The following is a 24,872-nucleotide window of genomic DNA, read 5'->3' as shown; positions in this document are numbered from 1 at the left end:
GAGCGAACGTGCTGTAAATAGCAGGGGGTCAGCTCCCGATTTTGGCTGTGCTCGTGTGAGGCTGGCTTCGGTCCGGCCGTGCCCTGGCGCTGCCCCCCAGGAACTCGGGCTATGTGCTGATGTTCCTGAGCACATGCACGGACCGGCACGAAGCGTCCGAGCCCGTGCTCCGCGGCGCCCAGCGCGCTCCTGGGCTCTGCACAGCCCTGCAGAGCCCTGACCTGGGGCTGGTGGCTGGAGGTGGGCAGCAGGGAGCTGGGGTCCCCACCAGAAGACTTGCTTGCTTTGAAACCCAGGCGAGGTCCGCTTGGGTCCGATTTCAAACAAAACAAGATCCGCCGCGATAATTTACGACTCTGTCGCCAACAGGGATTCTTTGTTTGGAAGCATTTGCATCGAGGAGGTTGAAGTTATTTATTAGGAGCTGGTGAAGGGGAAGTTTTCTTCCTTGGCTTGATTTAAGACCCTGTTGTTGTGGAAGATTTTCTTCCCTCTGCCTGTGAAGAAAATGACCTTTCTTGGGCAGGAGGGACGGGGCCTGGCGAAAAGGCAGGGAGGGAGGGAGGGAACACAGCCCGCCTGTGAAACAGCTCTTGGCTAGCACAGAGCTGCATGAAAGATGTTTATGTGCTTGTTACTTTTAATCCCGGCTTCTGGCAAGTCTGTGTTTTCCCTTTGAGAAATATCTGGAGGTCCTGCCCTTGATCGTTAAAGACCCATTTCAGGCTCTTTTCGCAGCAGCCTCCGATGGCTGAGGGAGCTCGGGCGCTGCTCCCCCAGCCTCTCAGGGAAAACCCAGCGAGGCAGCACGGCTTTCTCGCTGTGCCTTGAGTGACACGGTGTAGGAAAGGTAGCGCTGAGCTCACGCTTTCTCTTAAACAACTGCTGCCGAGCTGAGCTGGTCGCGTTTCAGCTGCATATTGGCAGCACCAACGTGGCTGGCGTGTTTTGGCTGGGGACAGGTGTTTCAGCCAGGGACGTGTGTTTTGGCTGGGGACATGTGCCAGCGGTTCCAGTGGGGCACAGGGTGACAGCACAGGGACCCGCATGGCTTGCAGGTGCTCTCAAAGGGGCAGAAACAGGGAAGGATGTGGCTCAGTGCCTTCACTGATGGTAGACAGGGCAGGGCTGCAGGGGATGGAGCTGCTGGAGCAGCACCATCGGCACGGGGAGAGGCAGGAGGGGAAGGGAGAAGGGAATAACTTGAAAACAGCCATCCTCAGGGCGAAGGGAGGCACACGGCACAGCCTGCGTTCGGTCACCTTCCACCAGGAGCACGCCTGAGGTCAGGCAACCCCGGGATCCAACCAAACGAGGTGAAATGCTGCCCGCTTATCCTAGTTAAGAAACCTATCGATGTTTTTCTGTGACATATCTGTTTGTTTCCCAAAATGACTGTTAGACTTATCAAGCAGCTCCTCCTCTTCCCAGAAGATCGGCCCAAAATAACCAATCCACCAGTTTTAGGGGTTTAGTTATTTGTTTTATGACTATGTCTATATGTGCATGTTTACTCCTGGGTGAAGAGTCCCTGTGTATTTTTATTGTGGAGACAAGCAGGCAGAGCAGGAAAATGGCAGGATTGCCCAGATTTCTGCTTAGCTTTAGATGCAGGATTAGCTTTAGGATTTCAGGCTGGGGAGGCTGATGAACGGTATTTACCCTTTGCTGAGCTTGCATGTGGCCTTCTCAGGGGTCCTATTCCCAAGCTCAGGGACCAGAGCCTGGTGGCTCTCCTCTACGCAGGGACCCCCTGGCGCTTCCACACTCAGAAAGGGCTTATTCTGCCAGCACAGACGGGAGTCTGGACCTGGGAGGAAGGGGGGCTTCACATGAGGGAACACTCAAATTTCCTGGCTTTCTAGGGTGAAACTTCCTCCCTCCATCCTCTACTGTAAAGAAGTAGCTTCAAAGATGAAAATTAAAAGGAAAAGAGTAAAAAAGGCTTGCAGATATCCAGACTCTGGATATGAGGAGTCTATGATAAATTTAACCACCAGAGAGACTTTTCAAAATGAATAAAAATAGCTAACATAGTTAAATAGTAGATAGAATATTATTGGAAGTAAAATATATCCTGCAAAAAAAAGCATAAATCATGTCCAAAGAGGCAAAACTGGAGGCATCATAAATGCTGGGATGCTAAATGTGAAATCATAATAAGACATGCTTAAAAAAGATTTTGAAGAATGGCTTGTAAAAGGCTAGAAACTTCTTCTGATGTGAACTTTTCCAAACACATAGAAAGAAAAGCTGACTAGAAAGTCTTTGGCTGTCCTTCTGAATGGGGATGAGAATGAACCATCCAGGAGGATAAGGTGGTATCAGGAAAACTAAGTGCATTCTACATGACCCTATAACTATGTATATTTGATTATACATTCAACACAAACTACTCTAAAATAGCAGTTATTATTGGTAGTGAAAGAGATGCTGGAGTCGTTGTGGATAGTTTCATGTCGGTTTGCTTCTCAGCAAGGATTAAGAGGTGGGAATGTTGAGCATTATTAGGGAAGAAACCAAGAGCAAAACAATTCAGATCTTAACCCGTCAGCAATCTAAAACCACAGTGCTCTGGTATCTTGAATTATCTGTGTAGGTCGAGTTATTTCCCAAAAAAGTATTTCAAAAAAAGTATATATAAAAGTACCTGTTGCAGGATGGAGATGCAATAGTGTAGGACCATCCAGTTCAGAAAATCAAATGAGAACAGGGGAGAGATGCAGGACCTCGTGAACACTTTGAGAGATCGGTGAGGAACTTATTATTACTTTCTGACAATACAAGAGCTGAAGCACCATACGAGCTATCAGACAGCAGGTTTAGGACAAACAAGAGGAAATATTTTTATTGCACAATAAATAACAGAAGCACACAATTCCCTGCCAAAGGATGCTGTGGATGTGGCCTGCTCAGAAAGCAGCCCGGCAGATTGCTCGCAGGGAGGTTTGTGTGGATCTGCCATCCCGCAGTCCTGTGGGGACAGGGACAGGGATGGGGACAGGCTCCCCAGCAGCCAGGCGGGTGCTCCTGGGTGATGTGCAGGTTCTGCCCTGCAGCAGCCTGCCGCTGCACTACAAGGCAAAGTCTGTCCGTCTGTCTGTCCTGTCCGCGAGCCCTGCCTGCACCCTGTCTGGGCAGAGCACTCAGTGCGTGAGTTTGTGTGTGTGCTGGCTGGTCTGGGTGCTTGTAAGAGACTGGAAATTCAGCTTTATAAGCACAAAGTAGAGATTTCTCTCCTCGTCCGTCCTCCCATGTCTGTGTCCCTATGGATGTGTGCTTTATCTCCTGCCCTCTGCTTAATTCCTGCATAAACACATGAAGGCTGATCTTGAAGCGAGCACCAGCGCTGCCTCCAGAACATAGCTAAATAAAGCAGGAGAAGTCGGGTGCTGGCATATGAGTCCTTTCCAAATGTCATGTTGGTCCTGCTAGAGGAAATGGTTACAGGCTGGAGGGTTAGCGTTTCAGGGGGCACGGTTACAAAAATAAAATGAGTGCCTAAACAAAAATAATTTGGCCAAATTTTGCAATGACTAAATAACTCCACTCAGTTAATGGAATTATACCGAGCGAGGGATAAATCACCACAGACTTTGGCTCTGGGTCCACTGCTGGAACCCAGACAATAATAACAGGTAGACCGGGATTGTGCGTGAAAAGCCGGGATTGTGCTTTTTTTCCCCGCTGTTACCAAATGTGCAGTGCCTATTTCTGTTGAGTACGTTTGGAGCTCACGTAGGACGAACGGGAAGCTCCTGACACGGTGCGATGCCCCCGCTTCCCACACAAATAAGCACACGCACGTCTGCAACTTCTTGGCCGAGCCCCGCGGCCGGGCTGGATGCAGCCCACGGGGCTCTGGAGGGGTGCTGGTGTTGCTGGACGCCTTGGCCCCAACAGGGACCCTCTTGCTGCAGGCTTTCCAGCCTCAGCCGTGCCCTTGGTGCTGGCTGAGTTAGCCTCCTACGTTGTTAGTGCTCCTGTCAGGGCCCACAGGTTTAAAAAACAGCGGGGCCATGCTGCGGCCACCTGCTCCTCCTCCCCCTGGGGCAGAGGGGTTGTCCCCCTGCAGGCCCCTCCTGGCCTGGCTCAGTTTGTTTCCAGATTGTTCCATCCTCAGCAGGAGGAGGTATTTTTTAAATACAGCATGCTTTTCTGTCTGTGTCCGCCACCAAGGACCAGCCCTTGGGCTGGTGTCTGTGCTCTGACAGAGGGCGGTGCTGCATGTCATGGCCTGGCCTGCACTACGTGCACGGGGTACGGTGACACCAGGGGTACGGTGACACCAGGGGTACGGTGACAACAGGGGTACGGTGACACCAGGGGTACGGTGACAACAGCGGTATGGTGACAACAGGGGTACGGTGACACCAGGGGTACGGTGACAACAAGGGTGCAGACACCGGAGCTGGAGGCCTCCAGCACACGTGAGGAGGGGGCTGCAGCCTGTGCAGGGGGGCGGTGGGTCAGGGCCACGTTGAGACCAGGGCTGCTGCACACGGAAAGCTGCCACTTTGGGCCGTGCTCCTGAAAATATGGTTGAGGTGATGCTTAGCTCAGCCTTCCCCAAGCATGTTTTTGTTTGTGAAGCTGTTGGTTGGTGTTCCCGGCTGAACAAAACCGGCAGAGCTCCCCACCGCAGTGCACTCCATCCGTCACACCCTGTTCTGCTCCTCCTTGCTGTCGTCCCAAAGTGAACAGGCTTCAGAGAGAGCCATAACTCTACTTAATGCTTGCACTGCCTGCCCCAGTCTTCCTTGCACTTACAAACCTGATTTACAGCACGCAGCCTGCTTGCCTCTATGAGCCCAGCAGATTCACATTTTCCATTTTGCTATCTCTCCTTTGGCCTGATGCAAGCTCAAGTGGGACAGCGTGTCAGACCTGGCCTCCTCCTCAGCAGCTTGTCAAAACAAGTGTGATTTTCACCATCTCCCTCTGCTTGCTGGTAGAGCAGGTCCAAAAGCAGACCTCACAGCTGCATCCCGCTCACAGTGCTTGTCCAGCAGCTGCCCCAGCATCTGATGGGGTGGGAGCACCACATGGGCTGTCTGGGTGAGGAGCCACCAAGCTCCCAGCAAGGGCAAAAATCACATTTTGAAATTTTGGGTTTCTTTTGCCAGGAGGGGATCACTTCTGCCTCTTTTCCTGTCGAACTCCAGAAGCTGCCGCTGATTTCAGCCAGACACCGGCGGGCGAGTGAGAAGGCAGAGGGACGGGAGGAGGCGTGTGGTGCCGCACATCAGCGGAGGCAGCTGCCGGAGGTGACCTTTTAAATTGCTGCCATAAAACCTGTTCAAGTGCCCCTGTCAGAGTCTTCAGACTTTTTATATGCATTGCTAAGACCTTTTATTTAATGCTGTTATGCTAAGGAAGCGGTAGGGCCCCTTGTTGCGGGCAGGAGGACCAAGGACCTGACAGCGTGTGAGCAGGGGAGCCTGTGAGCGCCATGACCCACCCTGTGCCCCATCCCTGCCTGCCCACAGGGATGCTGTAGCCTGGTCACCACCCAGGAGAAGCTCTGCCCTCTGTGTCTTTCTCACCTAGCACCGTCAGCACAGTCCCAGCCCCAGCTGCTCCCACCACGCCATCTCTCTTCTGAGCACCTCCAGCCAGCAGACCCAGAGCCCCATGTCCTGGCCGTGGCCCTGAAGCCGGGCGTGCTGCTGGGTGGCTTTGCTGCTGGAGCTGGATCAGCTGGCCCATGCCACAGAGAGAGCTGCCAGCTCTGCACAGAGCCTCCTTTTAGGCTGGGACCTCTGCAGCCAGAGCCGGCTGCGGAGGAAAATGATGCGCCAAGGCTTGCCCCAACCTCACGCGGTGCCGCGTGCTGCCTGGAGGTGTGCACTTGGGGTTCTGTGCACAACACACGGGTGTGCTGTCCTCAAAGCTGAAAGCCATATTAAAAATAGCACAGATAGCCCTCAAACGAGGAGTTTTGGTGTTGCTGTAAAGGTGTGTGGTGGGGTACTGGCTCTGCCCGAGGAGGCTGAGGCAGGGGCAGGACCTCTGCCTGTTCCCAGAGCCTCTGGCACAGCAGGGCTGTGAGCCCCAGCGTGCAGGTGGCTGCCAGCAGCCATCCTGGTCCTGGAGGGAGACTGGAGAGGTGAGTAAATGCCTTTATGGCTCTTGAGCTGGAAAGTAAAGAGCAGGAAACCCAAAGGCATTGTTCTCAGCATAATCACCCCATGGCTGCTCTGCTCCCCTCCTGAGGAACAAAATCAGAGCAGAATTACCGTGCGCTATTTTGGGATACTGACTGTTGGTGCTCAGATGTTTAAGGCTGAAGGGGCCAAGTGAGGTAAGTGTTATTCGTCCCTCAAAAACCTGAGCATTTTGAGAAGGTTTTTTGCTGGAGGGAGCACGATGGTATGATTTGTCCCATCAGGAAGCCTAAGGCAAGCAGAAAAAGCAGTGTCAGATTGGAGAACGGTGCATGTTAACCCCTTCCACGTGTCCCAGTGACCTGGCTGTGTTGTTCAGCAGCCAGCAGCTCTCCCTCGTGCAGTGTTCCCTGGAGACCCGTGCAGAAACCTGCAGCTCCTTGCAGGTCAGGTTCCACCAGAGGGAGATCCAAAAAGGCTTTTAGAGGAGGGATTTCTGCTTGAGGGCTATTGATAGGCACCGAGAAGAACATGCTCTTCATGCAGTGGGAACCCACATATCTTTGTGTCTTTAGCAATAAAGTCAAATGCTAGTTTTGGAGGTGCAAGGTGCAGCCAGGGCAGTGCATGGCAGATCTAAGGCTTGGCTTTAGTTCTGCCATGATGGGTTTTTCCAGTTTTTACAAGAGCCTCCCATCCCTGCCTGCTGTGCCTGCTGTCCCAAGGGCTGCGTGCCAGCCATGGCAGTGTGCGCCCGTGATGCGCTTGGTGTCCTCCTGTGGTGGAAAAACCTGGGGTATCAGGCTGGGGCTGGATGTGACGTCTTCCAGGAGTCTGCTTCGGGGCTTTTCCCCTGGGTAGGAAGCCAAGGCAGGGGGAGTTAATTCGGAGGTGTCAGAGGCCAGCTGTGGGGAATTGACACTGATGTGCACTGTGCCCATCCGAGCCATCCCGCACCTCGCTGCATGCCTGTGGCACCTGGCTGGGGTTTCCGCAGCAGTGGCAGCAGTGTGCCCACCCGTGTGGGGTGGCAGAAGCTTTTGGCATGGCCCCGGGCTGTGTCACCTCTCAGGGTTACCGTGGTCCAGGGAGAGCAGCTCTCTCTACCCCTGGCATGAGCGGCAGTGCTGTGCCAGAGCTGCACTGTGGGCGTGGGATGCTCCACTTGCTCAGCTCTGGGCAGGCTGATTAGTCATGGCATGGCCTCAGAGAGCAGGATCCCAGAGAGAGGTGGGTCTGGGAGCTGTTGTCCTGTAATTAGGTTCATTATTTACTTTTTATATAGCTATATTAATTTTATTTATGCATTTTTATATGTTTTCCTTTTAATTTTCATTGTCCATTTTTCTGTTTAGGTTTCTGCTTAGGGCAGGCAACAGAGTTAGTCATGTCACTGCAGGATATTGAGTCTGTTGTACAGCTGGTGCTCAGGGGGCAAAGCTAAGGCTGAACATCCACCCCCAAGCCAGCACTTCCTATCCTGAAGGCCTAAATCCGAAAAAAGGACCCACTACATCTGTAGGAGCCTGTAACTCCTGTAACTTAAACTTAAAAACTTTAAACTTATAGATTCTCATCTCTCCATGGCAGCCAAGCTTCTGGTTGTCTCAGAGGGGCTGGCCCGACCTCCTGGCTGTCCTCCAGCTATGAGACCAGACAGTGGAAGTTTTACTCATTGGTCTCAGCCAACGGAGGGCGGTGGCACACCCCTTAGGGGCAATGTGATTTTGAGGGAAGGTACGGGTCTTTGAGATTAGTGATCCTGCTGGCTTTTAAAACCAGAGTGTTATCCTGGTGTAACAGGATCAGGCATGTGGCTGACTTCTGCATAGAGAGCTCAGAGGCCAACTGAGAGGCCCCACTCCCCACTGAGAGCTGAGCCACGACTTCCAGGCTGTAAGAAACACGAATTACGTGCCAAAAAAGCAGTTTTGAGACTAAACAAAAAATGCATTTTGGTTCCTTTTCCTTGTTTCCAGTTTCAGCCTGAATCCTCTTGAGTGCAACTGGGTCAATAGTCTCAAGCACTTTCTGTACACAGGAGGACTAAAACCACAGAGTGGCTGAGGCTGGCAGGGACCTCTGGTCCATCTGGTCCAGCCCCTGCTCAAGCAGGACCATCAGGAGCAGGCTGCCCAGGGCCGTGTCCAGGCAGCTTTTGAAGATCCAAGGATGGAAACTCCACAACCTCTGGGCAACCCGTGCCTGTACTCCCTCACCCACACAGCACAGAAGTGCTGCCTGGTGTTTGCCTGGAACCTGTTGTGTTCCAGTTTGTGCCCGTTGCCTCTTGTTCTGTCACTGGGCACCACGGAATAGAGCCTGGCTCCATCATTTTTGCATCCTCCCTTCAGGTATTTACACACATTGACGGGTCTTCTCTTTTCCAGGCTGAGCAGCCCCAGCTCTCATCCTCACCTGTAAGAGGTGCTCCCATCCCTTCGTCGTCTTGGTTGTCCTTACACCAGGTTGCTCTCTAGTACACCCAGATCTCTCTCATACTGGGGGCCCAGGCCTGGACGCAGTACTCCAGGAGTGGCCTCCCCAGTGCTGAGTGGAGCAGAAATGTGTTTTCTTCTCAGAGTAGAAGCTGAGAGTCTTGTGCAAAGCCAGAGGAGAGGATTTAAGGATAGTGATAAATGCATTTTGAGATACGATGATAAAATCCCAAGCAACACAGGGCTGGATGAAGTGCCAGCCTGCAGTGAGCGCTTTGAGGCAGCGGGACGAGAGGAAAGGGTTTGCTTTGGTGCAGCCCAGCTGCCAGCCATGAGCCAGAAGTTGCTCCTGGGGTCTGTGCCCTGCTGCCAGGTCAGGACCACCTCGATGAGACATTGTGCTGCCGCCTCTGCCCATTTTGGGGCTGCCTGGCTGCTGCACCGGGCAGTTTTGCTCTTTCAGCTCTTTGTCAGCATCGCAGGACGTCTTTGCCCATATGGTGCCTTGCAGCCAGCCAGCACACATATAGACCTGGCTATATATAAACGAGCAGGGTCAGAGCTCTATTTTTAGCCTCTCTCAGAACATTCCCCTTGCTATGCATTTCTTGCCACCGACTCCTCGCCCTGTCTCCTTGCTGCAGAAGCCCTCTGAGGTGAGACCTGCCAGCTGCACGGGGACAGGCAGGGGCTGGCCTGCAGCGGGGACATTTCTGCAGAAGGTCGTCCTCCCGCTTCTGCCACTCGCTCTGTCCTCCAGTGACAGCGGTGTCCCTCGGGGATGCTTTGCCTTGAAGGGCTCTGGGCTGGTGCCCTGCCCAGTCCCATGCTCGCGGTACCTCACGGCACGGTAACGCAGCTCTGCCCCAGTCCCTGCCCCTGCAGGGCCGTGGTAAATCTCCTGCAACTTGGGGATGCTTTTATTTTATTTTTTTTACTGTCTTGGCTCCTGGAAGCCTCTGGTCTGGCAAGGACCTCTGCTTTTTGCTTTTGTAACACTTTCCACGCTTCCTGTCTATGGAAAGAAAAAGCTTGGAAATGGGATTTCAGCATTCTCTGTAGACTGGGAAAAGAGAGGGGAAATGCATCTACTATTACAAGCTATTCATGACTCTCTAACAACCTCATATCTGAGGGAGGCATTTGGGAGCACAGGGGCCCCACTGGAGGAGAGGCACCGTAGCTCTTTTCTCACGGTGATGGCTGATGGTCTGAGGGCTGGGGGGAACAGAGTGTTTGTGTCTGTTGAAGGTGAGGTGGGTATTTGTAGGTGCCTTTTTTTTTCCTAATGCGTGATAATCTTGTCCTTGAGAAGCATTTCCTAGAAGCTCCATCATGAAAATCATGTGCTACAATAGCAGTTCAGTTTGTTTGCCTATTGCCAGTGTTCTTATTTACCCAGCTAATTTTTGTGCCATCTGCAAGACCAAGTTTATTACTGCTGATGTTAAACCTCAGTGTCACATTCTTTGAGCCAAAGAGTAAGGGGGAGCAGCAGCTTGTGCTGTCCCCCAGGAGCAGAAGATGCGTGCAGAAATCACACAGCCCCAGTAGATTCACAGCCGTGGCAGCTGGAGCAGGTTCTTAGGACATCTGATGCAGGAAGCACCGTTTGTTGGATGAAAAATTGTTTGGTTACGGCCCCTTTGGATGACACACCTCAGCATACCATCAATGTTTGATGATGGGTTTCGAACAGTTTTTGAAACAACTTTTTATATCTACCCATTTTACGAACCGTGCCCTTCCAGAAGTTTATTTCAGTTAACTGAAAAGCAATGGAAAACCAACCACATTTTGTACTTCTTGTTCTTTATACCAGGGTTATGGTGGGTATCCAAGCAGGGAGTCTGGATGTGACATCTGCAGTTCATCTGTGCTGTGATCCCCTGGACTTCGAGTACCCGTGTGGCAATATGGCACTTTAGCATGCACCCGCCTGTGCCCATCCTTTAAAAAAAGAAGATTTCAATTCAGAAGGCCCTTTTGGAAGGATTGCAGTACATCAGTCAGTGGAGCAAACAAGCATGAACTCCGACGCAGAGATCCACAAGCTGCAGATTTATGTCAGAAGGAGGACTGTGCACAGGATCATTTCAGAAAATATTTGTCAGAGAAAGGTGAGGATTATGATGATGTGTGAAATGAACACCTACTACATTGCAAGTTCCTTACAGTAACGCATGATGCTTTCAAGGGAAAATATTGCACGTTTATTTGTGATTCGTTAAATCCACAGGTATACGTTGTTAATTCCTTATTTGTAATACGAATCTCTTTTTGACCAATGAATGTGTAAAGCAGAAGTCTTGCGGTGCAAAAATGTAAGTACGTGGAGGCGCAAGGTATGGCGGGTCACAGGAGGCTGTGGCTATGAAGTGCTACTAACCTTCCCACCTTTGGAGCAGCGTTAGTACTAGCAATACCTGAAATTCTGGGACTGCCCCGGGACAGGCTGCAGGAGGACAGGTTTTCCACTTCCCAGCTACACTGAAGTCCTGGTAAGTAGCACGCCTGCTCGGTAGGTGTGGTGTGGTTCCCCACAGCGAAGTGCTGCCTCCGAACCCACCTGCCACCCAAAGCAGACGGAGCAAGGAAGGGAAAGGGGACGAAGAGCTGGAGGAGCCTCGAGTCTGAATTTTGGCCAGGGCCTGTTTGCTGCTCCCATTGACAGTGCTCCGAGTGCTAATTATAGTCACCTCGTTCTGCTTTGGTCAGGGCAAATGACAAAGTGGGGTGAAACCCAAAAATAAGCAGCCTTAGAATAGTTCTCTCCACCTCTTCCTTCTAATGGCATCACTGAACAAGACTGCTTGTTCCCCTTCAGACAAGCTCTCAGAGGTTATTTTAATCCATTTTTAGTTGCAAATAGCATTTATCAGAATAAGCATGGGCTGGTTGCCAGCTCCTTCAGATCTTTGACAGCCCAGAGGGGAAAGGCTCTGAAAAATAACTGACTGTGCTTCTACTGCATGTTCCCCTGCCCAGGAGATTTTGGGGACATAATAAGGAAACATTCATCTGATGGAGCAGAGCCCAGGAACCAGCGTGTTGCTTGCAGCCAGTGATTCCCCTGTCATCAACACTTGTTCCCAGGAACCAGAGCTCTTGTTCCTGTCACCAGTGTTGATGTTTTCAGATTCAATTTAGCAGTCATTAGGAGGCAAGAAGCAGGGCTGGGAAAAGGTTACAGAGCCACTCATTTCTGGGTCAGTGGTGAGAACGTGACCCTGGCTAGCTGTGCCCAAAAATCCTCGCTAACAGCCATCCCATGGCCGCTCGACGGTCTGCAGAGCCTTCACGATCTTTGCTGAGTTCACAGACTGTTCAAAGTGGTATTTTAGAAAATGCCCTATTGAACGCTAATTGGCATTCCCAGGGAAGCACATATGGAGCAGGCCATGAAGATTAAATTCCCACTTTCCCTGAAGCCATTTTGATAATGGGAAGCATCTGGGCAACTTGCCCTACTGCTCAGTCTCAGGCTCTGGGGCTGTAATCTTTCACCAGTACAAAATTAAAGCGTCTTAAGAATCATATGTGTGGTGGCCTACTGCCTGATGTCCACGGACAGGAGGTGACAGGCAAAGGAAAACAGCTGACAGGAGGATGGAGATAGCATGAGATATCCTGGTGCCTGATAGGGGTTGATGAAGGAGAAATTAAGGAAAATGTTGCTGCGTTTGTGATGTCTTGCCGTCCTTTGCCATTTGTCAGAGTGACTCTGAAGACCACTTGATCTGGTCTTAACCTGTTGATATCTCAGTGTTCAAGACCAGGGCATCTGAAATTCAGGTCAGGAGGGCATGAGCAAGCTCTACACAGAAAGTCTGTTGGGCGTGTGATATTTAAGGCAATTTTGGAGCCATGATCCTGGCCGAACAGCATAATAGTTAGAAATTCTTGGCTATGCTGAGGGAAATCGATGTACTCCACCAAGAATATGAAGGTAAAGTTAATATTTCTCTCTCAGCTGCCACCTGAGACCCAACTGCATGTTTTCCAATGTGCAAAATTCACATGTTTTGCCAGTCAGGGTAAACACTTCAGGATGATAGGGGAAATGACATCATGCTGCTAAATTCTGCTTTCTTTGTGTCTTAAATAGGGTAAAGCCTGGTAGTAGCATAACTGACCAGATATGTTAACGTGTGGATGGAAACCAACCTGCAATTAGCCAGTCGTCTCCCTGTTGTCCTGGCTGTGAGAGAGGAAAGGACACCTGGCTGGAGGTGAGCAGCTGGCATGTTTTTATTTATTACAAGTCCAAAGGCTGACTGGACCATATGCGTGCCTTGTGTTGACCTCGCATCGGTGTGCTGTCAGGGTCCTGTGACCTGGGCATTTCATTGCCTGAAAAACACCAGTAAACGTGTCTCACCCGTTGTGTGACAACCCCCCAACTCCAGCAGGGTGGTTACACTTTTCCGTGAAGCACTTTAAGATGTTTTTCTAAGGACCCAAGCAAAAGCTAAACAGCTAAACGTCAGCCTCACCTCCCAGCTCCTGTCAGCTCTGCTTCACTCTTTGTTTCCACAGACACATCTTTGGCTGTCGAGTGGGAAGCCTTTAGGCTTGGCTGCGGGAGGAGCACAGGCTGACTCACAGCGGGGTGCTCCTGCCCGCTGCCTGAACACCAATTCATTTAGCGTGGAGCTGGAAGGGCTTTGCTCTGCCAAATGGCCCCGCGCTCGCTTTCCCTGCCACTGCTCCCCCAGTTATCTCTAGTTGGGTCTTCAATTGAAAAGCCTGATCTGCATCCTGTGAACAGCTCTGCCACGGTCCTGGGAGGGCAACGCTGGTACTGTTTCCCCTTGCACATCCCCCAGTGTGGACTGAGGGCAAGGGGGGATAGTGGGAACAGTGCCTGCAGCCCATGGGGAGGCGGCTGCTGCTGGTCCCCGGCCTCGGCTGCTCCCCGCACTGCCCTGGGCATGCCGCTGCAATAAATAGCCCCCATGCGAGTGGAGGGGAAGGCGCCTCCTCTCAGGAGAGGAGGAAGGGGCCGTCTGGTCCTAGCAGCAGGGCTGAGCTGAAACACCAGTGGCTGGTCACAGCTGGGGACGGAGCTGCTCCCGTGCAGTTTGCTGCAGAGCATCGTCCTCACTCCTAAAAGCACCCCGGTGCTTTTGACCAGGGAATAAGCCTGTCTTCCTCATCCTGCCTCAGCTATGTGCTCGCACCTGTATTTTCAGAGATAGGTATTGCTCTCCACCCTGTGATAGGGACATGTATGACACCGCACTTAAGTAATACATTAAGCATTTGGAGTAGAAGGAGGTTTGTATCCCTGCACATCTGGAGCTGATAGTGAGTGAATTAAAACTGAGTAACACACAGGGAAACTCCACACAGGCCAAACGAGAAGGGGATGAGCTTTGCCAGGGCTCACCCTTGGCTACATCGTTTTCTGCGGGAGGAAAATGCTGAGAGGAGACTGAGGAGGAAGCAGGAAGCGAGCAGGGGCTTAAGGAATCCAGGGAGAGAAAGGCAGAGAAGAGGGCAGGAGAGGGTGGAGGAAGAGTGCCAGCTCCTGGCACCCACAGGGATGAAGGGGAGCTGTCACCTGAGCAGCCAGAGGGGTGATGGATGTGTGTTTGGGACTGGGTATGGTAGGTTTTTTGGTTTTTTTTTTTGCAAACGCAAAGGATTGGTTTTGTCTTTGGACACTTTTACAAAACCAGGTACAGAACTTCTCTTAAGAGGCTTGCAGTGCTGCAAGCGCAGATCCCTCCTCGTTATTTCCTGAAATTCCCTTGGCAGCAGGCAGTACACGCTGTGTGCATGTACTGGGGGTGGCAGCTCTGAGATGAGCAAGCAGAGGACTCCCTTTTGCCCCGAGCACTGGAATGTGCTGTCACAGGCACAGCGCAGAGGCTGGGGGCAAAGTTTGTTCTTTCCCCACCAGCCCCAAGCTGCTTCCCCGGGCATTTGCTTTCCCACCCCCTCCTCCCTCACCCTCTCATAACAGGCACTTGGGCAGCACACTTTTCTGGATTGGCTTCAAGAGACCTTTTAAGGCTGCAGGGATTTGGCTTTATAGCTGCAATTTACTGGTAAAACTTGCCTGAATTATGCAGGCTTCTTACAGTGAAACAGGTTTCAAGAGCCTCTATTTTTAGTCCATCTCAAAAACAAGTGCAAGAATTACTGTCTGCTCCTCCCGATTTCCTCCGTGACCCTCTCCCTCACCACGTTCACCAGCTTTCCATCCAGGTGGTAGGACCTGTTGGGGAAATGGCACTATTTAGTCTCAAAGAGCCCATAACCAGCTTCTCCATAACCACACAGAGCTAATCAATTCTGGTTTGTCACGAGGAGCTAATGAGCCATTAGCAAGTCTGGGCTGCTCTTTGCACAGGGTGGCTGGAAGGCGCACAGGCTTTTAGAGGACCATTGACCAAGAGAGCGAGAGGTGAATGTAACCACATAATACACGGGTACTGAGGTGTGTGTACTGTTTATGTAGTGATGTGTTTGTGCGTGATACCTTGAAGATATTTAAAACACAAATTCCTGGATGTGAAGAGCCGTACTTAAGCCATTTGCAATTGTAACAACAACTCCAGCTGACCTGAGGATACGTTAACCGTGGTAGAGTTCCTCGCTCCAAAAGCTGTTTATGTAAAGCGTGTACATGCTCTCCCTCTGTTTTATATACAAATTCACGTGGCATCCAGCCCAGGAAGCTTGTGAGCTAGGTCAGCCCTGAAGGATGCTGACTGTGGGACCAGTGGGAATGGTTGGCAGGCCCCCATGAGAGATGGTGACTGAACCTGCCATGCTGATTCCTACCTGCGCTGCCTCTCCTCATTTCACCCCAGCTCCAGCAGGTGTAAAATAATCCCCCTGGTGCCCAGGAACGGTGGGCCAGGGTTCAGAGGAAAAGGAGGAGGAGGTGATTGCCTCTGCAGCACAGACACAGGTGCCCCCATCCCAGCCTCAACCCAGCTGCTGCCACCTCCTAAGAGCTGTAGGAAACGAAGGTTCTGCTACCACTAATTGCCCCCCTGTAAACATCTGCTTGGAGAGAGGGGTTTGCAAGCTCTGCAACAGCTGTGAGAAGGGGTAAGTCTTTGTGCCTCCTGGCCAGTGCTGTGCTGCTTCCCTGAATCCTGATCCTTCCTCCCTGTGGCATCACCTTGGGACATGGCAGCTGTCTAGGGGGGCTTTGGGGATCTGGAGGGTCTCTTGCACCGCACAGGCTGTGAGGTGGGATGGGCTGTGGAGGGTCGCTCCAGGACCTCTGTAACTGCAGAGGCTCCCAGGCTAGGAGCCCTTGGCTTTGGCTGACGGGGCGGTGTCTGGTGGGCTCCTGGGGTACAAAATGTTTTGAAGCCAAAATGGCGACGCTCTCAGAGCAAGCATAGCAGCGCCTGCGCAGAGCTGGTTTGGGGGGCGTTCCCTCCTTCTGGAATAGAGAGGTTTTAGCCTTTGGCTCTGCATGGAGGAGGGTGCCACCTTCTCACCTGCTTGCAGAGCCTACTGCCCTCAGCTGCTTTCTGTTGTGTGTTGGCCATATAAAACAGCACTGAGCAGTTCGCAGAGCTCCCATCCCACAACAGTGCCCTGCTTCTGGCACCAAGGCAGTGCTGTGGAGGGGTAATTCAGCAGGGCTGGGTGTCCTGTGAGCACTAACTGAGGCTGGGGAGCAGCCACGTGAGCAGGAGGCTGCCAAAATGCTGCCAAAATGCTGCCAGCAGTAGCCCAAGGCTGTGACCAAGGGGACTGCACCCCTGGCTGCTCTGATGACTCTTCAGAGGGGTGCGAGCTCCCTGCAGACAATGGACTCCTTGCACCAGTGCGTGAGAGCGGGCTGGTGCAGCCTCCTCGGCCGAGGTCTGGGGGCTGAGGCTGGTGTGGATGGTCACCCCTCTGCTTCCCACAGAGCAGCATCCAGGCATCTGCCGCTGCTTTTTGGCTGGAAATCTGCTCATCTGCAGGCTGAAATGAGAACCAGCTGGTGGTTGTTTGGGATTTATTTTAGAAAAAAAAAATCTTCTGCAAAGCATTATTCTGTTTTGAGTTCCTGTTTCCTTTCCCATCTGTCTGAGGAGCTGGGTCTGTAAATCTCCCGCTGTCTGCGTGTCCCCACTGACGGCACGGCTCCTCTGCCCCGTCCCAGCGTGGGCAGGCACAAGGGCATGTCCCTCCCAGGGCTGTGCGCGAGGGGCTCTCCTGCAAACTTTTTTTGTTCGCTGCCTGCATTTGTTTTTGTCTGCTTATGGTTTGCCTCCTCCTGAGTTTTCTAGATCTGAACGAACCCAGAAATCTCAAGGCAAAACACGGCTGAAACACCATCTGGTTTCACATCAAAACAGCGCGCTTCCCGGGGATCGCTCTGCCAGCCCGCCTGGCGCTCCCCTGCCTGCAGCTGGGAGTTAGCCCTGGCACTGGCACAAGGCGGCCACTGCAGCGGCTGCTCTGGTGCTGCTCGGCACCCGCAAAGCCTCTGCGAAGACGGTACCACAGGGCCCAAGGCCAGCTTCCCAACACCGGGCAGGGCGTACTCGTAGGCTTTCAGCAGTCTGCGGACGGTGGTTTTACGCCTTTCTGTGTGTGATTTCATGAGAGTAAAAAACCATGACTTCCCTCATTAAAAGAGAGGCCAGATGCTGCTCTCAGTTGCACCAAAATAAGTATGGATTTACTTTGTTTTGGACATATAATCAATTTATGCAGAAAAGCAATTCTGCTCTGTGTCCCCTTTTTCATTTTCTACCAATGGCCTTTCTCTTTCCTTCATTTGTTTTCCTTCAGCTGCACAAAACACTTTTTGGATTTTTCTCACTGGAGTTTTTGTCTTTTTTAAAGGAATCATGGTTTTTATAAATAAGATTTCACACTTTTTAACAATAACTTCTAATGATTCTATAAACTTCTTCTGTAACCCAGCAGAATTTGCTCTGATATCTTTCAGCAGTTTCGGAGGTCATCATCATTGTTCCTGGGTGCTTTTCATATTTTTAAGACCAGAGGGGACTTTATCTGTTCTGACAATGAATCTCACTCAATAATTTCTGCTTCAACGTTTCTTGAGTTAAAATGTATCTTTAAAAAAAAAAGACTGTTGAGTCTTTACTTCAGGACTTCAAATTATGGAAACTCTATTGCATCTCTAGGTAAATTGCTCTAATGGTTAATGGCTTTTGTTAAATAGTGCACCCTGTATTTCATCTGAATTTGCTTAGCTTCTGTTTCCAACCACCGCACCAAATTAAATTCCTGTTGTGTTTTTTTCCTCTCTGCCTGATTAAAGAGCCCTCATATTAATCATTTCTTCTTGCACTGGTAATTACGGACAGTGCTCAAGTCATCTTTTGACCTTCTGTTGGATAAACTTGGATTGACCTTCGTAAGTTTCTCACTAGAAATGTTTTCCAGATGCTGAATCGTTCTTGTAGCTCTTTTCTGAACCCTTCACAATTTCTGTTTTTTTGTTGTTGTTGATTTTTTTTCTTACCGCTGACACGAAGCCTCACAGTGTTTCAATGTAATGCAGCAATTCCTGCTGCTGTTCTGATAGCACAGTATGCCGAGGTAATACCACCTCTCTACTATTATGGGATTGTACATCCAAGAATCACGCTTCTCCTAGCAAAAGTACCGTGTTAGGGGGTCACATTTAACTGGCTGTGTACCATGAAGTACCTTGGGGTAGAGTCAGGTTCGTAACCATCCCTTTCGAAGATGCTGCTTTGCAAGATTCTGTGTCCCACTCTATGCCTGTAACCATTGCCATCCTTTGTTACCGTATGAACAATCCCTGTTTGGATTTGGGGGTGTTAACGACCACATTGCAGAAATGAATTCGTCATGCTGGGACAATCTTCTAGACAGGTCTGTACAGCTGAGCGTGCTCCTTGTCTTTCCAAACCCACCAATTTTGTATCACTCTTAATGATACCTCTTTCCTATGAGCAATACCAATTTTGCAGAATGCTGTTGTCATATGAGAATGACAGGCGAGGCTGCAAAATGCCCCACAAGGTAAACATATTGATATATCGATCTTCATCAAATAAACTGGAGATCTCACCAAATATGGGACCAAGTGTGTTTTAATCAGACCTGGTTCCCGTTAAAAATCATGCATGTTTCCTGGAGAAAAGAGGGAATCTCTGTCTCTGGAGATGCTTAGAGCTGAACTGAACAAATCCCTGAGCAACCTGATCTAATCAGACCTGTTTTGGGAAGGTGCTTGGACGTGATGACTTCCAGAGGTCTCTTCCAACCCAAATTATTCTGTAATTATGTAATTATGTGGCTAATTAGCTTTCTATTTTTAATACTTGTCACTGTCCTCTGTAGTCACCTTTCTGTATTTCACCCTGCTGCTATGACAGGTTAACCGGGATACGCTCTGCAGGTTTAAATATTTTATATATCAACATCTGCTTAGAGGACTCCATGTAAAATAGAAAGCACTTCATAATCAGATAATCCTGCCTGTGCCAAATACAAACCCGATACAAAGGATTTCTTTCTCCTGGGGGCTGGCAGCGCTGCTGAGGCTGCCTGCTGTGAGACGATGGGCTTCGTGGGGGACATCGGCCGGCCCTGGGTGCCTGCAGGGGTTTGTTGGGGGCTTCTCTCGTGGTCTGGCAAAGTGAAGGTGACCCGAGCCCGTGGCTGCGCTCCTGCAGGTGTCAGGAGCGGGACCATAGGGCTGGCAGTCTCCAGGAGAGGTCACTCCTGTCCCCAGAACCTGCCAGAGCAGGTCCTGCTGGTCCCGTGCCTCTGCGGGGTGGCGGGGCAGGCGGGGATGTCAGCTCTGGTGGCAGAGGGGCCGCGTGGGTGCGACGTGCATCGGCGGGTCCGGCTCTCAGCAGCTGCCCCTAGAGCTGGGACCCTGGCATCTGCCAAAAGGGCTCTGCGGGGGCACAGCACCGTGCACCCACGGCCGTGCTCGTGCAGCCCTTCGGCCACCTCTGTGTGGCTGCTGCGGCTTCGGCTGCCGTCCCCGCCTGCTTTCCTCGCGGTGGATTCGGTTGTTTTGCATCTCTGAGGTTGAGTGGGTGGTTTGGAGGTTTCTGTACACTCTGTTCTTTTGGTAGGCTTAGCTTAGTCTATGTGTTTAAATGCAGGTTGTGCTTCACAAAAGGGACATTATTTTCAATGAATGGCATCATCCATTTTAATATCTGGTTCAGCGTTTACGCCAGAAAAGTCTGATGAGATACAAGTTGACATCTTGTTTTCTTCATCTGGTTAGAGGAAGTCACGACGTTTTTTCAGAGAAATCTTTATTCTAAGATCTGAAAATGTATAAACAAGTAGAAACTTCCTCTGCTTTTCTTTGTCAAGCTGTCAAAATGTTCCCAGGCCACCCTGGTTTGTGGTTTTCACTTGTTATTCCTTCTTTCGTATGACAACAGAGAGATGAGTTGACAGCCACTGGTGTCAGAGGCAGGGAGTTGCTCCGGGGAGAGGAGCGCTCAGCTTTAAACAACTTTGCTGTGGTTTTGGCAAGGCTGGGTCTGTGACCCTGCCACAGAGACGGTGACTTCTGTCCAAGGATATTCCTGCTGCTAGCAGAAACAAAATGACCATCATAGCTGCTCTCTGGGACTGCCGTTTGTGGCTGGGAAGGTGTGCATGGGTTTCGTCCAAGGGATATAGGCTACGCTCAGCCTTGGAAACTTGAGCACACGCTGACTTATTCATCAAGTCAGCCTCCCGCCAGCGGTACAAACAGCGTATAGCTTTCCAGGCTCAGAAGTGTGGGCCCGCACCTTTATGCCGCTCTCATTTACGCTTTCATTTCAGCACTGCAAGGTGTTGCATCAGTAAGAGGGCAAGCCCCAGGCTGCTTTTCATTTTCTGCTGTTCGGAGCTAATTATCCAGGAGCCGGAGAAGTAATTGACTGAGGTGTAACCAGGCCCCACGGTTCAAATGCCCATGGGGTGAGGTGGAAGAGGTGCAGGCCGTGGGGAGCCCCAAGGGCACCTGGCATTGCCACGCACCTTGTGGGAGCGCTGGCACCCCCAGCGTCCCCCAGTCCTGGCAGAGGCAGGCCGGCTGTGTGTGTGAGGAGCTCGGGCGGTGGCTGAGGCAGGGAGGAAGAGCTGTGGGGCTGCAGGTGGGGAGGGAGGCACTGGGTGGTTCGTGGAGACCCTATGGAGCCCTAGAAAGCACTCAGCGTGGTGCTCCCTGCGACTCTCACAGCAGGACTACGTGTGGCAGGGAATTAAAGCATGCATCCCCCTGGGGCAGATGTGAAGCCACCAGAAATGATCTGTAGGCCCGCATGAAAGCTACCTGGCAGCATTTAGTCCCTGCAGAGGCAGGCGTTGTGTCAAAACCCTGGGGCAGAGGACTGCCCTGTGCTGCACCTCCCCATGGAGCTGCCTTGCCTGTCCCGCATGTGCGCGCTGCTGAGCACGGGCTGTGTGACATGGGCACGTCCACGGCTCCTCGGGGGGCTGTGCAGAGAGCCCAGCCTTGTGCTTGGGGGCATGGAGATCCACCTGGTAGGGGACCCTTAAAGTGTGCCCCCTGCTCCTTCAGGCCCACCATCAAGCAGCACTGACCTCCTGCAATGCCCAGAGGAGTCTCTTGGGCTTTGCTCTTTCCACACACAGAGACACCTCTGTTACAGGCTTGCAGCCTGCTGTGGTTCACGGCATGCATCAGCCTGTTATTGTTGTGACACTGCTCATGTATTTCTTCCTCTCACCCACAGCCTTTCCGAGGGGAAGCTGTGATAATGACAGGACTTCTCGTTCTTTGTCACAGAAATCGGGTATAATTGCCCCATTTCAGCTGCTTTAAGAGGTGCAGCGAGGGAACAGGCTGGATTCTTGCTTCAGACATCAGTCATCTGAAGCATTTGGTAGATGGCACATCAGGGCTGGGAAATGACTCAACTGTCTTTGTTAAAAGCAATCCCTGGGCTCAGGGAATAAAATCAGAGGGAGAGAGCTGAGGGGGGCGGAGAGGGGCCTCGGCAGCAGAGACACGCTGCCTGCTCTCCCCAGAGCTGCCTCTGAATCATCCCCGCAGCCACGAAGCCGTTCGCCAGCCCGGCCTTGCAGCCACGTCCATGCTGCCGGGGAGCCATTTCCCCTTGCACGGTCTGGTTGAACTTGCACCTTGTGCTCAGCCAACGCAGTGCATATCTGGCTTTGGCAGGGGAATCGGGGTGGCCTTCGGGTGAGTGCCAGGAGTTTCTCCCTGCTCATGCACCGCTGAGCCACCTGGCCTGGCTTTTGCGGGTGCCACCTTGTGCCCCTGTCGCAACACAGGTAGCATCCAGCCAGAGATAATCCCCGCTGCAGGCCCTTTCTCCTCCTGGCTGGGCTCACAGAAACCTCACTGAGTTGGTCTTGCTTGGCTTGTGAGTATTTGTGACAAAGTGCTGATGGCAAAACAGGCTGCTTCTCAGTGGGCGTAGCAGGGATTGGCTTTGTTTGTTTTTCCTGCTGCCAAGGCCTTGCTTATCTAACCTCCGTTTCAGTCCTGTTCTGCGTGGAAATGTTTTTATTTATGCAGCTGGGACAGAGGCCCTTTCTCTTTTAACTCATCCAAGTTTGAACTTGTGGAAGAGAAAATCTCTCATGGCAGCCGTCTTCCTTCTGTTGAATGAAATGTGCCTGAAACGGGGATCGCACCGATGTGTGCAGGTAAAGCCTGCTCCTCCCCGTTCAGCAACGCACCATGGTGACGTCTTCAGTGCATTTACACGTCCACTCGGACACATCTGGTGCAGTTATCACAGGCCGTCCTGGTCCCAGAGTCACCCCCAGGTCAGTAAGCTCCAGAGGCTGCAAGCCTGACGCAAGCCAACAATCCCTGCTCCACAGCGCGCTCGGAGGTGTCAGTGTCACCGCATCTGGAGGACAAGATCTCCCTGATGTGACCTCAGGCTTGGTCTGGAGGCCATCTCCTGAGGTGCCACGTGCTCGGGCATGGCTTTTAGGCTGCTCTGCAGTCAGGCTGGGGGCTGTCTGTGAGGGTCATGGAGCAGGCTGTGCTCGTAGCTGCTCTCGTGCCATGGGAAGGTGCAGCCCTGGATTTGGGAGGCCCTACCACATCGTCCTGCTGCTTCTGCCTGTACTCCGAGCACCAGCATCCCTGACTGCCAGCAGTGATTTGGCAATGACTGTTGTGACAGCAGGGGCCTGACTGCGTTTGCCCATTGACGTGACCCCTTTGATCGTGGGAACCACGGAGCCTGTTTTTTCTAAGCGAGCAGAGAATTCGGTCGTTGCTGAGCACATTCTGCCTCTTAGGATGCCTACTGCAGCTGAGAGCTCGATGGCCCTGGTACTGCGGCTGTACCAAGCACTGTGTGTTCCTAGACAGTACTGTAAAAGGATGCAGAAATGAGGCTTCTTACGCGCTGCTTCCTTTTATAGCCTCTCAGTGCACTAGTTTGTGTTTTTGTTTGAATACTCCAGGCTCTGGGCTTTGCTTTGTTCAGCACAATCTGTTCAACACAAAGGAAAATAAGTCGTTAGTGGTTAATTGGAACGTGTTCTACTTAGCTGTCCTGTGCTTTTATGGACTGTCCAGGTGCCTGTTTCCGAAATAAAGCTGCTCTCTGTTGCTCCCCTCTGAAAAGCACCTACCTATGCTAGGTCACGGCTCCACAGTAATTAATGAAGAGCTGCAGAGCTGGCCGGTGCTGTCTATGTGCTGTGGCAGTGTGTTTCTAAATACCATGACAAATCGGTTAAGGAAGCACGCGTGCACAATTTGCTGCAGCTGATGCTGCTGGTGACAGAATTAGACTGTCCATCTGCATGCTCAAAGGCTCTGCATTGATAACATCCTAATGACAGTTCTCATGTAGTTTGTATGAAGAGAAATTATAATTTTGGGAGCAAGCAGAACTGAATAGAGCTTGTTAGGGATGTTTCAGCAAAGATGATGCAGTTAGAAAACGTGTATGTTGTGAAGCAGAAACGTTTCATGGAAATATGTAGTTTGACTACCTTTAATTGTCAGTCTTCTGCTGGGCGGCTTGTCAGCTGTATCATGCATGCGACCTGGGTGCTGCACAGAAACACAGCTTCCAAGGTTTGCCCCTGAGTTACTGTCCTGTGGTCCTGGCATCTTCTGGCTGGCTGAGATGGGACTCCTCTTGTCTCGTGGAAGCTGGAAGCTTGGCTCCCGAGTGAAGTTGATGGGACTCTTAAGAAAATTCACTGTTGCTCACTCCCAGATAAATTTGCTGTCCCTATTCAGTGCTGAGCAGCTGTAATATCGGGGGAAAAAATGATAATTTTGTTCAACAGCTACCAACATCCTGAGCTACCTCTTATATTTTGGAAACACCACGCATCAGTGTTTCTGAAATTAAATTTCACAGATTTTATTTTTCATAGGAAACTTGAAAAACTTTCTTATGCCTATTGGAAATTGCATTTCAAGCTACTGGAAACTTCTACAGAAGGGAATTCCATTGTTCAGCTAGCCTGAGATCTGACTCCCATCCCCTCGGTGCTGAGATTTTGAGCGGATGTGGCTGGAGCTGCTGGGACAACCACTCTGCTCCTAGATAGCAGTGGCTGCTATTGAAGAATAAATGACACTGCAATCGGAGCCTTGCTTGCACACAGGCCCAGGGGGCTCGTTCAGGGGAGACTAAGTGCAGAACAAGCTTGGCCATTTCTAAAACACTATGTAAAGAGACAGAAAATTGTTTTACGGGCTCTGATAAGGTATTGCTATGTTCTGTCTCTACAGAATGAATCTCAAAAGGGACAAAAAATGTTAGCACTTCCTACATGCGGGAGATTTTACTTCCGTGAGAATTTGGTCACAGGTCTATTTAGTGCTTTAAAAAAAAACCAACCACCCAAAAGAACCCAGACCTCTAGGAGAGTTTGTCTATTGCCTAAAGAGATCCAATGACCCAGTTTTGTTTATTTTTTATCCTATTACAGAATAAAATCAAATCTGACTCTATCATGACTCTAAAGCCAGGGCATGGCTCCCACCTTCATGTCCAAGTTTCTTCACAGGATATTGAAATTATACAACTGTGGGTTGCTTTGTTTTTCTGTGCTACAGTTTTGTTGCCCATAAGTAAACAGAGAGCAAGGTCTTGATGAGGTGAATTCCAAGAACTGCAATCCTGTAAGAGAAATGCAAAACTCGCCCACAGCCATCAGTATTTACCTTCTAGATCAAATCGCAGGCAGCTGGGAGGAGAGTGCTAAGGATTAAAGTCCTGGCCTGGGGAAGAGTTCAAGCCGGCTGCTCTGCCACTGGTTTTATGTGCTTGTCAAGCAGTCGGTTCTTGGGTTGAAAGTGCAATAAATCCACCTGTTTTCTTGCTTGTACGGCTGGCAAAAGCAAGGTGTGGAGCTGGCTTTT

At 51.1% G+C, this 24,872-nt stretch overlaps 1 protein-coding gene across 4 annotated transcripts in view; it reads left to right on the top strand.

Moving 5' to 3' along the window:
* Positions 1-24,872, top strand: part of ACCS (1-aminocyclopropane-1-carboxylate synthase homolog (inactive)) — a 63,754-nt gene that overhangs the window by 5,309 nt on the left and 33,573 nt on the right. Inside the window, exons 2-4 of one of the 4 annotated variants that reach the window (XM_083837245.1) lie at positions 5,127-5,267; positions 10,368-10,665; positions 12,654-12,777. The gene's annotated coding sequence lies outside the window, so the exon portion shown is untranslated. Of the gene's footprint in view, positions 1-5,126; positions 5,268-10,367; positions 10,666-12,653; positions 12,778-14,976; positions 15,614-22,005; positions 22,295-24,872 lie in introns of those variants that run through there. The other 3 variants (XM_083837246.1, XM_083837247.1, XM_083837238.1) reach the window with 3 other exon arrangements.

Source organism: Anser anser, assembly GCF_964211835.1.
Source record: "Anser anser genome assembly, chromosome: 5".
Classification (NCBI taxonomy): Eukaryota; Metazoa; Chordata; class Aves; order Anseriformes; family Anatidae; genus Anser; species Anser anser.
This window is presented reverse-complemented; position numbering and strand designations above follow the sequence as displayed.